Source organism: Sminthopsis crassicaudata, chromosome 2 (genome assembly GCF_048593235.1).
Source record: "Sminthopsis crassicaudata isolate SCR6 chromosome 2, ASM4859323v1, whole genome shotgun sequence".
Taxonomy (NCBI): domain Eukaryota; kingdom Metazoa; phylum Chordata; class Mammalia; order Dasyuromorphia; family Dasyuridae; genus Sminthopsis; species Sminthopsis crassicaudata.
Genome location: NC_133618.1, coordinates 410,393,673 through 410,408,510, shown reverse-complemented (window position 1 = coordinate 410,408,510; position 14,838 = coordinate 410,393,673). Strand labels below are relative to the sequence as shown.

General features: G+C 36.4%; 1 protein-coding gene across 10 annotated transcripts in view; it reads left to right on the top strand.

The window, feature by feature from the left end:
• Window positions 1-14,838, top strand: part of ATP10B (ATPase phospholipid transporting 10B (putative)) — a 296,022-nt gene that overhangs the window by 133,838 nt on the left and 147,346 nt on the right. The gene's annotated exons all lie outside the window — the stretch shown is intronic.

The window sequence follows — 14,838 nt, the reverse complement described above, 5'->3', positions numbered from 1 at the left end:
TATAGCAATGAATGTCACGTTACATAAATAATGCAAAAGCATTGTAACGTGCTCTCCCGGATAAAGTTTCTAATGTAGGAACAAGATGGTTTATGCTCAATAATCTCTCTTCCCCCCCCCCGCCTGAGGCTGGGGGTTAGGTGACTTTCCCAGGGTCACACAGCTAAGTGTCTGAGGGCAGATTTGAACTTGGGTCCTCCTGAATTCAAGGCTGGTGCTCTATCCACTGAGCCACCTAGCTGTCCCCTCAATAATCTTTTTATAAAGTTTGGATCTTTTTCAGTGGATCAAGAAACATGTTAGTATTTGTGGCTAAGAGAATTCAGAAAATTGATCTTTTGTATTGAGACTTAGCCTATCGGTGAGCTCAGCCTAGGAGTTGGAGTTCTGCATGTGAGCATTACAATTCAAGCTACATCCCTAAAAAGTTATCATCTTGGGATAGAATTTGTCCCTGTTTCTATTTCTCTTTTCTATTAACCACATAAGAAATAAATAAAACCCAAAAGGAGATAATGCACTGAACTCAGAGCAAAGAGATACACTAAAGTCACATATAGAGAAACATAGACATAGTTGGATGTAGAATGATGGTCACCTGAGGGGACCTCTTGAACTACACAATAATATTTTCATGAACTCAAGAAAAGATTTTCAGTAACCAGGAGTAATGAGTTGCCTCTTTGATCACACATGTTTTCTATCCATATGCTTCCCTGCTATGATATACTAAGTTTAAGCTCAATCTTCTACTGGATTCTATTTACATTTATGGAAGACAGGGCTCCAGGGAGGGGCAGCATTTTGTGCCTCCTGTTCTTACTAATACTACCATAGTATAGACGTTAAGAATTCTTGAAAATGATGATTGTCTTTTACCTTTCTTTGTATCCTGTTTATTTACACAGTGCCTAGTACTTTCTTTTGTTCTTCAGTCTTTTTTCAGTCATATTTTGTTCTTCATGACCCCATTTGGGTTTTTCTTGGAAAAGATACTGAAATAATTTGCCATTTCCTTCTCCAGATCGTTTTATAGATGAGACAACTGAGACAGATGGGTTATTTGTTATTTGTTAAATGCTCATGATACAAAGAAAGGTAAAAAAAATAATGCCCATTTTCAAGGAACTTGAAATCTATTGGGGGAGAAAACATGAAAGCAACTATGTACAAACAGCTACATATCTCCCTCAGTATTCTAGAGTTGTCTCTTAGAGATTATGAGGTTCTTTTCTGATGCTTTCAGTCTGAGTCTCCCATTCAAGTCACACAACTAGTTAGTTAATTCCCTCAGACTAGATTTGAACTCAGGATAATGAGTTTGACACAGCAATCTACTTTCTACCTCTACACAGATACCTGACTAGTACTTGAAAGGTAGTAAATTACTGACAGACTGACTGTTCTGGGGGACCTGATTCATCAGTTCCAATGGGGATATCACTGTAACAGGCCATTCAGAACTCCAAAATTCTTTTGATCATTTTCATGTCAACTCCCAAATTGTAATGTATCACAGTTACAAAGATGCCTAGAAAAATGTTAACCCAGAATTAGTTTACATAGGATAGACAAATGAGGAGAGTTAGTTTTACCTTTCTGGCCTCACTTTCCCTTCCTGTAAAATGGAGGTGACAATTTAAGTCAACTTCACTAAAGATATAACTATTCAGAAAATACTTAACAGCATATAAAATGCCAAGCATCTGTGGCTTTTCCCACTGGGAAATCTTGCCATCTGGCTGTGGTTACCAAGAAAGAAACTATTTGCCCTAACTTCCTGGAAGAAGTTTTTTTTTTTTTTTAATTCTCTCAAGGGAAAATAGAATCTCACTTCCACTCTTTGCTGTGGCATCTTAATACAACTGTCCCAATAAACTGGTTTTTATTTGTTTGTTTTTCTGATAGCTTCGGAATTATTTTCAACCTACCATCTCTAATTCCCCTGAATACCTGTTCACAGAAAAGAGTTTCTTTTTTTTTTTTCCACAGAAAATCTTTCAGCATCCCACCCCATTATAGAATTTGAAAGTTTAAAGGACCTTCTGCAGTATTTGATCCAAAACAAAAATGAAAGGAAATCCCACTATTCTGAAGTACTGTATCACAGTCATCTTTCCAGTCACATTTCTAGTCCAAATTCCCTCATATTTAGAAGTATGGGATTTTACATAAGGTCTCTATGATATATTCTATTTCTAAAACCTTATATATAAAGACTAAGAAAAGTCTTGCTAAAGGAGACAGATCAAGACTTTCTCTGCTCTTTATATTCATAGCCAGTTGCCTAGGACACTAAGAGGTGAAATAACAACCAGAGCCATAGAGCCAGTGTATCAAAGGTTAGGCTTGAACCCAGTTCTCCCTGCTTACAAGATCATTTCTCTATGTACTACAACAGTTGCCCTTCTAAATCCTTATAAATACCAGGTATGGAAAGCTTCATTAAGACCCAGAAAACCTTTCTCATCACTTAGTTTTTAGGCAGCTAATAAGTTATTGTTTAATTGAATTTAAAGAAGAGTAGAGAAACAGAGACCAATAGAGAGACAAGATAGAGAACAAAAGGACAGAAAATGACAGATGGAAGGAGAAGAATCATCACTTAATAGGACTGATTGAGCTATTTCTTTGGTTTATACTATTGAAACTATTGGTTACTATTGAAAAAACCAGTGACAAATCAGTCAACCACTATTGTCTCAGATTAGAATAATTGTGACATCTAATGCCCCACACCTGGGCTAGTTGTTGGTAATTTTATATATTTATAGATGAGGCTTTTTCACAGAGAATTTTGAAAAACACAGGTGTTTTCAGTCCTCCCTCTCCATTAAATGGCAAAATTGGATTCTTATCCTGGATAAGTAATGAAACTAGTGGGTACTGCTTTTTATGTTCATATCTGATTGATTCTGATTGAGACTTCTGAGATTGACCCTTTGATGATTGGTCTTCCCCCAGGGAACTAACATCATTTGAACATTTTAGGGAGGTAGTGGTATCATAGGGATTTGGTTGTATGATTTGTAAAACTGAAAATTAGAGTTCTCTCTAGGGCACTTCATTTTAATATTCTGTATGGGAAATTGAGATCAAAACAAATTAACACATGTACATAACAGGCCCTTTCTTGGCCACTTCCATCTCTCCTTCCTCCCTACCATGAAATAAACAGACAGGTTATAGATCAGCTGGTTAGTGGCCAATTTATTTCCAATTTTCTTCATCCTTTCGGAGCTGAGCATATGGGAATTTAGAGATATTTTATATCTCCAACTTAATGATCTTTACTACAATTGCTTCAATTATACACACTATAAATATTAAATCTGGGCAACTTTCCTTTCATCTAGCATACTAAATTGGATAAACAAATGACTATTATGGGGGGGGGAGGAAACAGGGTGTCACTGTTGATTTAAAGTAGGTAGAATATTCAATGATAGAAGGATATGTAGTTATTAATGAAGGAAATTTTTATGGTTCTTATGCTGTGGGCATGAAACATTGCTGCATCTTCTCTATGATGGGATGTAAGTGGAAAGTTGAACTTAACATTGATTCTGCTATGTTGTCTCCCTTTTCATATTGGTGAGTTCCTCCATTTTGGAGAGGGACCCAAGCCACCCAGCCTTTATTTCCTTTCTAATTGTATATCAGACTTTCTTGACTTTACCACCTCCACCCTACATGAATGCCTTCTCAATTCTCTCCACACCCAGCTCCCTTTCAACTTTCTTTTAAGTATTATGTTCCCTCATTCAAATGTAAGCTTATAAGTGGGCAAGATTTGTCTGCTTAAATTTGTATCCCCAGAACTTTACATACTTCTGGCACATATTAAGTTCTTTATAAATGTCATTGTGTGAAAGTCATATTGGTATAAGGTCATGTAAATACAGTAATGGCTACAAAATATTACCTCTCAGAGAATTAAAAAAAAAAAAAAGTTCAGTCAATTAACCAGTCACTTTTCTAAGGGCAATAGGATTATAGATTTAGAGCTGTCTAGTCCAACTTTCCTTCCTTATTTTGAAAGTGAAGAAGCTTAATGAGATTAAACAAATAGCCAGTATCACAGATATATGTGTCAGATTCAGAACCCAATTGGTAATGATTCAATGTTCATATAGTGAAAGATCTACTTGAAAATATCTCAGAGTTCTGTGTTATTTAACAATTTTTAAAAAGCCTAAATAGTAGCCTATCAGTTTGCAGATGACCTGTCTTAGGAAGGATGACTAACATATTAGATGGGGTCAGAGTCTAATATGATCCTGAAAGAATAGTCCATTGAGCTGAGTCTAATAAGATGGACTCATTAGAGATGAATGAAGTCTTATACTTTGGTGAAAAAAAAAATCAAACCAAATATCAGCACTTTCATTTGCAATCCTAATAATTTTAAATAAATCACCATTCTGTTGTGGAAATAGCTATTAGCCTGGAAGCCAGGACATAAAGATTCTAATCAACTTTAAGTACCATTTAGTGAGAGAGTCCTGGAGTATGAGCCAGGAGACCTGAATTCTAGTGCCAGCTTAGTTATAAATATGGCATTACTTCAGCCAAATTCTGGAATCTCTCTGGACTTCAAGTTCTTCATTTACAAACTGGGGGAATAGGACTGGATTATCTGTATGGTCCTTTCTACCTGGTTTTGTGATTCTGTTCCTACCACTGCCTAGGTGACCTTACACAAGATAATTAACCTTTATGAACCTCTGATTCCTCATTTAGAAAATGAGGGAGGTGGGCAAGATCTAGGGATTCTGGATCATTTTTGTGACATAGTTCCCTTTGGCAATCTGGTGAAGCCTATTAACTTATTCTTAGAATAATATTCTTAAATACCTAAAATACATAGATTACAATGGAAACAAATCATATTGAGATAGTTATGTCAAATATTTAAAATAAAAACAAGTTCATGGATCTCAGGTTAAGAATTCCTAAGAATGCTCTCTCAGGTCATTTTCTCATCAAAATCTTCTGGTTGCTGCACACACACAAAAAATTAACTTCCATAGGGTTAAAAAAAAAAAAAAAGAATAGATATTAGAAGAGGGTTTTGAATGTTTGAATGCAAACTTTCTAACTCCAAAGTCAGTGCTCTTTCCACTATATTATGCAGCCTCCTCAAAGTGTATAACTATTGAAGACTAAAGACAAATGACCTACATGAAAATATCAACTTGGTACTATTAGCTTCATGGTGTAACTGAGTTGCTAACTCAGACACACATACACACACACACACACACAAATAGAGATATGATATAGAGTGATATATAAGTTTATAGATCTACCTATATTTATCTATATCTAAATATATTTATACATTTGTAAGATATCTATTAGCTATAGCTATATAGCTATATCCTATATTATATATCTACATAGAGATATGGCTCTATCTAAATAGATATATAATATAGGTTATAGATATATACTAGAAGTCAATCCATTTGAAGTTGCAATTAAAGGCAAGAAATCCTTACTGGTCATAAGAAGTCTCCAAAAATGATCAGAGAAAGCATAGTCTAATTGGTTATCTCAGTCACCAATTGTTCAGCTTCAAGGAAATCAGAGAATAAAAACCATGAAATAATGACAAAAAAGAACATCTATTCCCACAAGATCACCAGTGTTGAATAGGGCAAAATCTGTCAAAGAGCACAACAGGATATGTACATTGCATAACAGTGATTTTGATCTTATTATAAGAATGCTAGAATAGACAAGTACAAAATGAACCATACAAATTTAATCTTTTATTAAACTGACCAAAGGTTAATTTAATAAGTAAATGTCTAAGTAAATCCCATGGTCTAACATCTTCAGTTTCTTCATTCAAACTTATTATTCTGAAAGGAAAATCTCCTCTAGTCATCTTTTAAAATAGGGTTTGGGATTTGGTTTGGTTTGTTTTTGCAGGGGGGGAGGGAGGGAGGAAGAAACCCTTCATAAAATTTCATTGCATTAATATTTTAATTAATTAATGTCTGATATTACCTGATACATTTTGAAATTCTAGCAAATTAAGCATGCAAGTATGGAGGACTTTGTAAGAAATAAAAATGCGTTTTGTAGAGAAAAAAAGAGATGAAACTTTGAACATCGAGTAATAAAGGTTACTTTTGTTTAAGTTAAATATGCCTGGAAAGAAGAAAGTTGTTTCTCTGGAATCACAGCCCAGAGCATGCATATGAATGAGATATAACAATTAAAGGGCCAGTAACACAGAAATCATTGACAGAGCTTCATTATACTTTTGTAAGGACTTGTTGTTATTGTTTGTCTTTTGTTCTCAAACAGGTGGACTTCAAGAAGACGATGCCATGGCATCCAAGTTAGTTGGATTTAACTGAGGAAGGGCTGAGCAAGTCACCTGTCTCACTTTCCCCTCAGGAGTCATCTGGGTCCAGTGGCAAGATATATATCAAGACTAAAAGAAATCTAATACCCATTGTTCCCCAAAGATCACTTATCAGGGTGTGAAGGGAAATATGAAAACCCAAATTATAAAATAGTAATAGCAATAAATAATAACTAATATTTATATAATTATTTTAAAGTTTGCAAGAAAATTTACAAATATCATCTGATTTGATCTTCACCACAATCCTGTGATATAGGTGCTATTATAATATCTATTTTACATATGAGTATGAGGTTAAATAACATGTAAAGAATCACAAAGCTATTAATTGTCTGAGGCCACATTTCAACGCTGGGCTTTCTGACTGTAGGTCCAGGGCTCTAACCATTGTACCACTTGGCATAAAATCATGGAATTTGAAAGCTAGAAAGCATAAAAAAGCAGAGAATTTTAGTCATGGCTTCAGAACTTTCCTAGTCTAACCAAAACCCACTTATTTTAAAGATGAATAAAAGAAACTGAGTGAATAGATAATTTCTTTTTACAATCTACATGACTTCACTTTTCCGAAACCAACTTTCTGGTTTTAACACATAAGGAATGAGCAAGATGATTTCTCTCCACAGACAAGCTAAACCAGTTTGAGAGTAACTAAAGAGGTTCAAAGTCTAAGATGACTTAAGAGAGTATCTACTCCAAGCATAGGAAGACTTTCTCCTGTGAAATGTGCAGAAGAAAACAATTTGTTTCAAAGGCCATGAAGGAGGCTAAAGAAGGCACTATGAAGTTCTTAGAACTTGGTCAGGGACAAAGATGCCCATGTCAACTGCTGCATCCTGGGCTGCCATCAATTATCTGTATTGTCACTGGATTTTGATGACTCTGGAAGAAAGATTGAAGGTGAGGACTTTGTGCAGCTCTCACTCACTTAAATCCAATTCACAAATAAGTGAAGACATCACCCCATGATGTCATCCTCTTTGAAAATGAAGGACAAATAACCAAGGAGTCTTTATACTCCAACATTCTACAATTTTGTAATACCCTATTTTATTTCTAGTCCAGTATTCTCTGCAGCATAAACTGAATAATTTGTCTGAAATTTATTGCCAGGGCTATTCCTATATTTTTTGTCTGGCCCCTGCTTCAAGTCTACTCTCTATGTCTCTCCTGGATATGCAGCGAGTATATGAGAGTCACCTGAAACAACATCCTAGACTTAGATTGGAAAGGACTTCACAGGATGGTCATCTGGTCCAATTCCTTCATGTTATAGGAACAGAGATATTCAAGGACTTAATCAAGATCAAGCTAGTTTTAAACCCAAATATCTACTGTAATTTCCCTGGTATTATTCTTCTTTTAACCCCAGGTCTACCATCAAGAGACCTGGAGCAATTATTTAAACAATTAATTTATTAACTGGACCAAGGTTCTCATTTTCAAAATAAAAGAAGTTAGACAACAAACTCCCTATAGATTATCCCAACTCTACTATTCTACAAAGAACATTAATAATGAATGCAAATTCAAATACATATATGTATATGTGTAAATATATGTATATATATATATATATATATATATATATATATATATATATATATATATGTGAGAATGTGTATATATACATATGTATAAACACACCCACATTTGTATGCTTATAATTCATGTGGCAAAAGTCAGCCTGGTGTAGATTTAGTAGAAAAATGTCAAGATTTGGAGTCCTAGAGAAAAGACAGACAGGAAAAACAATACAAGATAAAATTGATAAAACTGAGCAAATAACTGACTGTGAGAGTGTTTCATGGATATGTCAGATCAAGTTTTTAGAGGGAAATAATGAGCTCAGTTTTAAACATTCTAAATTAAGTATTTTTTTGTTGTTCTAGTAACAATAGAACTATAACAAAAGTCTCTTAACACAGTTTCCCATTTCTACTTGTTTCCTCCTTCAATTGATCCTTCTTAATACCATAGAGTTGATGAGGTCATGATGAGGCTTAGGTTTTGGGGTTCCCTTTTGTCAGGGAACCAAAATGTGATAAGGTCTAGATTTAGGGTGGTTAGGGAACCAAATGATGAGATTAGATTCAGGGAACCAAAATGAGATTAGGGCTTCTGGTAATCAGGGAGTTAAATGATGATGTCTAGTGGCAGGTTCAGGGTTCAAGGAACCAAATGGAGAGGTTTGGCTCCCCATACCCTCTTGTGATTCAGCGCATGAGTAGGGAGTTTTGGGGACTCCCTTCTGGCAGCGCAGAGATTCTCTGTAAAGGAATTTATGAACCTGAAAAAGCTAGACTCATAAAAAGAGGTTTATTATTGGCATTGGGAAGTCAGCTTTTGCCATGCATGAACAGAAACAAGTAGCAAGGAGCTGACAGAAAGTAAAGTAGTAGAGGAGTTCTGGCAGAGAAGTAAAGTTTCTAGTAGAAAGATCCCAACAGAGGGGCATAAGTCTCATTAGGGAAATAGGTGAGGATAAAGAGGGTAGTGCTGGAAGAAAATATCAATCCAGGGGCAGAGGCTTGCCATGCCAGGAAGAAAGGGAGTTTCCTTGGCATTTTAGCTCCTCTGCAAAGAGAGGGTTTTAGATTATCTCTTTTGTAACAGAAGCCAAAGGGGACTAGTGGGGGGGTTAGTGGGTGGAGTTCCAAGTTGGCTCTTTTTATCTAAAAGCTGGATTTCAGCTTGAATTAGCTAGACTCACTTGTAATTGAATAGACAATCTTAGAATGGAATGGGTGTTGTTCCAATTCAATGGAATTGGTATTTCCAATTCCAGACTCAGCTAGACCCACCTAGGTTACAGAATGAAGCTACCCTGACTGATAGCAATTACTAGTTCAAAATGATCATATTTATTCACAATGGCCAAAAAGTGGACATTTATTTTAGGAAAAGAAGTCACAGAAAAAAAAAATAGGCACCAAGAGTGGTAAATATGAAATAGATTTGGGAGAGCAATAAGATTACCAAGGAAAAGAGTCTGGAAAAAAATCTGTTGAAGGAATATACTATGAGGTGTGAGTACACCATTAACTGGCAGGTTAAATCCAAAGAGAAGTGTAGCAGACTAGCCAAAGTCAACAATAGTAAGGAGAAAGATGCCATTAAAAAAAAAAAACACCAAGGAGGGAGAGATAATTTCTCATAGAAGCTTACCCTTGAAAAAGACTTAGCAAAGATCTTCATCCTGAGCATATCTTTTATAGGAGAAATGCAACCTTGGGGGTTTCTCAAGGGAGGAGGGAATATCAGGGAAGAATTTGGAAGCTCAGTGGGAGATACAAGGAGGATCCTTAGATGCAATGCACCTGGCAGACTTGTCAAAAAGATATGCTAATCAATATCTCAAAGGTTGTTTAAAGATGCCCAGAGGTTGGAGGGACTTGTCTTGATTAGCATATCTTTAGATAACCCAGATTCTTCTGGGTTTCTCTTTTTTACTTTCTAGATCCTGCCACCCCACTCCTCCTACTCTCCTGACACTTTAAAAATCCTGTCCTCCTCCTCCCACCAGAACTAGTTGATCATTCAGTATGACTCTGTCTTCCCTAGTCATAGTGGTTTAAGCCTGGGAGCTGTTTTACATAGTAAATAGCAAAATTTTTGTCACCATGATGGAAGAATTGTCATGGTTGCTCCATATCACTAATTCTCCCAAAATGTATTTCATATTACCACTTCTGGTACCTTTATTACTACATCACAACAACTTCCCCACCTTGTTAATTTAAGTTTTCATCACCAAAACCTCCCAAAATATCACAGGACTAGATTTTTTTCTTAAGGACCATGTCTTAAACCCAAATTATTCTAGCTCTCATTGAATGGCCAACAATAGGTCCCACCTCTAGCCCTACTTGGCCACTGAGCCCTGATGATTCAGAGTGAGTAAAAATAGCAATTATTTCTTTTTTGGCCAGAGAACTAAAAAGTCTTGTCTTTCTTTTCTTTCTTCTTTCTTTTTCTCTCCCTCTCTCTACATAGGATATCATAGAGTAATGAGGTAACAGGGAACCAAAATGATGAGGTAAATACCTAATGAGGAAGTATATACCTCAATAGGATTAAGATTACGTCTAGTGGCAGGATTGGGGTACGGGAGTCACATGGAGCTCCCCTACAACCCCCTTAGGATTCGGCACAAGGATACAAAGTTAAATCAGGCCTAGTGGCGGCAAGAGTCCCCTGTAAATGAATTTACGGGCTCGAAAACCTAGATTGATAAAAAGAGGTTTATTGCAAGGTTTGGAAGCAAGGTTAAAGTCTGCTTAGTAAAAGGCATTAGATAGAGGAAGACACCGAAAGCGGCAGGACAGAGAGTGTGATGCTGGCATCTTTCAACTCTCCAACAAGGGATGATTCCACCTAGGCTCTTTTATTGCTTCAAGGAGCCTAGGGCAGTGCCAAATTTTTGGCATGCTTTTCAGATAAGGAAGAAACTGTTTTGGGGAAACCTGAGCAGATAATTGGGGGTTGAAAAAATCCAAGCCAGCTCAGATCCTGTGGGGGCTGGGTACAAGCCCAAAACTGGCTCAGATAGGATCTCTCCCCATGGAACACAAAAGGTCGGTCCCAAAGGAAGTTGGAGAGCAGACAAGGAATCTTAAAGGGGGCTACGCCCGCATCATAGAGTACTCTGAGCAAAGGAATATAAATTTTGAATGCTGAAACCTAATCAGATATCTTGGATTTACAAGCTAAGACAATGCCTTAAAACCTTAGCTCTCATGGAACAAGGATAGGTCTCAGGCCAAGCCCCACTTGGTAATAGTTTGGGTCCTGATTGGCTCAGAGTGACTATAAATAGCAATTATTTCTATGTCCAGAAACCCTGAGGATCTTCCTCTCCCAGATTGTTTTCTATTGGGGGTTTTTGACTAGCTAAAAGAAGCCATTCTCTGCCTCATTTCTTAAATAGCCTTAATCATTGATTGATTGGACATTGCTTCAGTCAAACTGAAATCTGTTAAAGGCCTTAGCTTAAAAAAGGCCAAGGTCTCCCACTGCATTTAGGGCCATCTCCAGTCATCCTGTTCTATATCTGGCCACTGGACCCAGATGACTGGAGGAGAAAGTAAGACTGGTGACTGCACAGTACTCCCTCACTTAAATCCAATTTACTTGCATCACCTTCCTGATGTCATCATTCTCATCCAGAACAAGGTACAAATAACAAAATTTGGAGTCAAAAGTTCAAATTCAGACTATTTGATAGCAGCTGTAGGATCTCCAAGATCTAGTTTCTTCATCTCTAAAGTAGGATTATTAGAATTAATCACTTACATTTATCTATCTCACAGGCCTGTTGTGAAAACCAAATGAGAAAATGTTTTGTGTGAACTCTCATTGTATACTATAAGCAACTGAACCCACAGTGATCTGATATGGTTTGAGTTGTCTCAATTCCTAGTGGTCAAGAAGTTAGTGGCAATAAGAGAGTTGTTAAGAATGCCCTTTAAATCAGCTGCAGGTTTAGAGTGAAAGAATTCACTCATTCCCAAATTATTAGTTGCAAAATCAAAGTTTATTGTTGGATAGAAATTAGTTTGCCAAGAAACTGGCTTCTATAGTGGCAGATCTATTGGAAAATGGAATTTTGGCACTGAGAATACAGTGGGCAGAATGATCCTGGCAGCTGAGAGTGAGCTACCTAGGTCCATCTGCAAAGACCTTAGTTGAAGGAAGAGGCTATATTGGGTATCTTGATGGGGGCTGGGACAACCCCAGCAGATCAGACCAGGTTGAGGGGCTGGGACAAATCAGATCAGGATTCTTCAATTGAATGAAAATTTAGAATTTCTTTGGAAATTGATTTTCTTATTCTGAAAGGTTTGGGCTCTGTCTGGACTCCTTGGAGCCTGGGAGATTCTGATCAAAGGAGACACAATCTCAGAGTGATAATCTTAAAGAGAACAGTTCCCCTCCCCCTTCAGACCACTTCTAAATTTGAAATTTTAGGGTCCCTCTACCCCAAATTTCTTGGAACAGTAATACTTCTCTTTTTCCTTTAGCACATTACATAGTTTGTGTAATCTGAGCTAAGACACTGACATTCTCTAGACCTCTTATTTCCTCTTAAGGAATAGACTTCCTTCCCTTCTTTCCCCCCAAAAGAATAGACTATCATCCCAAAGAATTAAACAGTTTGAGCCAGATTAAAACATAATTGGGAAATATTTATCAAAATAAATAAAAATACAATAAAGCATAAATAATGTTAATATGTGATTTTCTTTGAGTTTGATCCCACTGGACTAAGTGATCTCTGAGGTTTCCTTCCTTTCTCAACTTGGAAACCTCCTTGAGCCAAATTTGGGCATTCTAGTTTTAAAAAGCAACAACTGTTAAAAAAGGTTTCCTTGATGTCAAACCTCAACTGCCTTTCAGCAACTCCCACTCATTGGTTTCACTTCTGCCCTCAAAGACCTCTCCTACTAGAATGTAAACTCCTGGAGGGTAAAGAAAAATGTCATTTTTTAAAAATCTGAGTTCTTCAGTGCCTAGTATACTACCTTTCATACAGCATAAGCTTAATCAAGGTTTATTCAAATGAAAATATAAATATAAAATATAAATGAAGCCACCAGATGTAAATGGCTGCCTCTATTATATTCTGTCCTTCAAGGCTTTGAAAAACATTTTGTTTATCCTTCTGTTCTGAAAAGAGTGGTAGAGCTTCTTGCATGCAATGTATTCATGCTTAATTAGAATCAACTTAATTACGTTGCTAGTAAACAAAAGCAGAAGACTGCTAAAAAGAGACAACTTTAAAGATGCATTTCTCTCTAGAGGGGGTAAATAAAAGGAATTTAAGCTGTATATTACCATCTTAAATAGAGTAAAAGCAACAACAACAACATAGATTTGGAATCAAAATATTTACATTCAAAATCTGACCCTGCTGTTTATTGTCTATGTGACCTTAACTAAATCATTTAACCTATTTCAGTCTCAATTGTCTTCTTGGTAAAATGGGGATCATAAATGTACCTACCTTACAGGATTGTTGTGAGAATCAGATTAGCTGACATGTAAAAAATACTTTTCAAACCTTGAAGCACCATGGAAATGCTAGTTGTTATTATTATTATTTAACTGTGGTTTAGTTAACTTGTCTGGTCCATGTTTTCCTCATCTGTAATAAGGAGATTAGACCCAATAGTCTCTGTGGAACTGTGTGAGAAACAGCGATTCTTAACAATAACTTCAGAGCCTCAGGATAAGTGCAGTGAAAAGGAGTTTATTAGCTTTCTCAAGAAAGAACACTCTCTGAACACCAAAGGTAGTGTCAACAGAGAAGTGGGTCTGTAATTTTAGCAAAGCAGATTATATAGACCTTAACTGCAAATTCCCCCTCCCCACTTCTCCTTCAACCCATCTATTGGGTCTCAGGAGTTACAATCTATTCGAAGAAATCTATCTCAGCACAAAAGTAAAGAGAATAATGTATTTTCTATAACGTGACACATCCCACCAGGTAGTGAGGAAAAATATGTTTCCCACAATATGTCATATCCTGCCAGATGGTGAGGCGATGACCTTTCCCTTTTAATTTGGAGGTTTCGATAACTTTTTTAGTTTTGACATGAGGAAATATGATTTCATTGTCAAGATGCTCTGGTTAGAATACACCTGTGGTCAGTCAGGATGCTCTAGTATATACGCCCTCATGTCAGTCACACTGTTCTCATAATTATCAAAAACAATTTGATTTATAAAGCAGTATACCGAATATTCTGGACCCTTTAGAATAAAAGGTATTTTCCCAGCATAAACATCTCTGTAATTCTGAGAAAATTTCATCACCATCCCACTCAGTCCTTTTCAGCTAAACTCCTGTGAATAAAGAGATTTCCTGTGTTATCTTCCTTCCCAAGATCCTTTGCCTTTCATTAAACTGAAAAATCAGAGAGGCCAAGGTAAAGTGGGGAAAGTGCCACTGCTGGAGTCAGGAAATCAAGGTTTGAATCTTGGCTATGATATATAGGTAAATCACTTTTCTGTAACTCAGTTTCCTTATTGATGACACAGGAAAACTTGCACTTCCTACTTCCTAGGATTGCTTTATTGATCATTTGAGGTAATGTAGTTAAATCTGTGTGACTCAAAAGAAACATCAAAATGTAGCCTATTCAGAGGAGGATGAAGAAAGAGGTTTCCTTGGATTTTGACTCAGTATGTGAGTACCACTAATTTGTGGCATGGATTGGAAAATCTGAGGGCTAAATGGAATATTCTGTCTAGCTTTTATATTGTTGAAAAGCTGAAAATGGCTTTTATATTTTAATTACAATAAAATTTAGAAATGTAAAAAACTGTTTTAACTGGGGAGCAGGGGGAGAGAAGAAAGATAAGAGAAGGGATCAGATTGCTGGTATCTTTGGATAATGAATGAAATGCTGTTAATTTGCTTTTTTAGAAACCAGTAAAGAATTTATTAG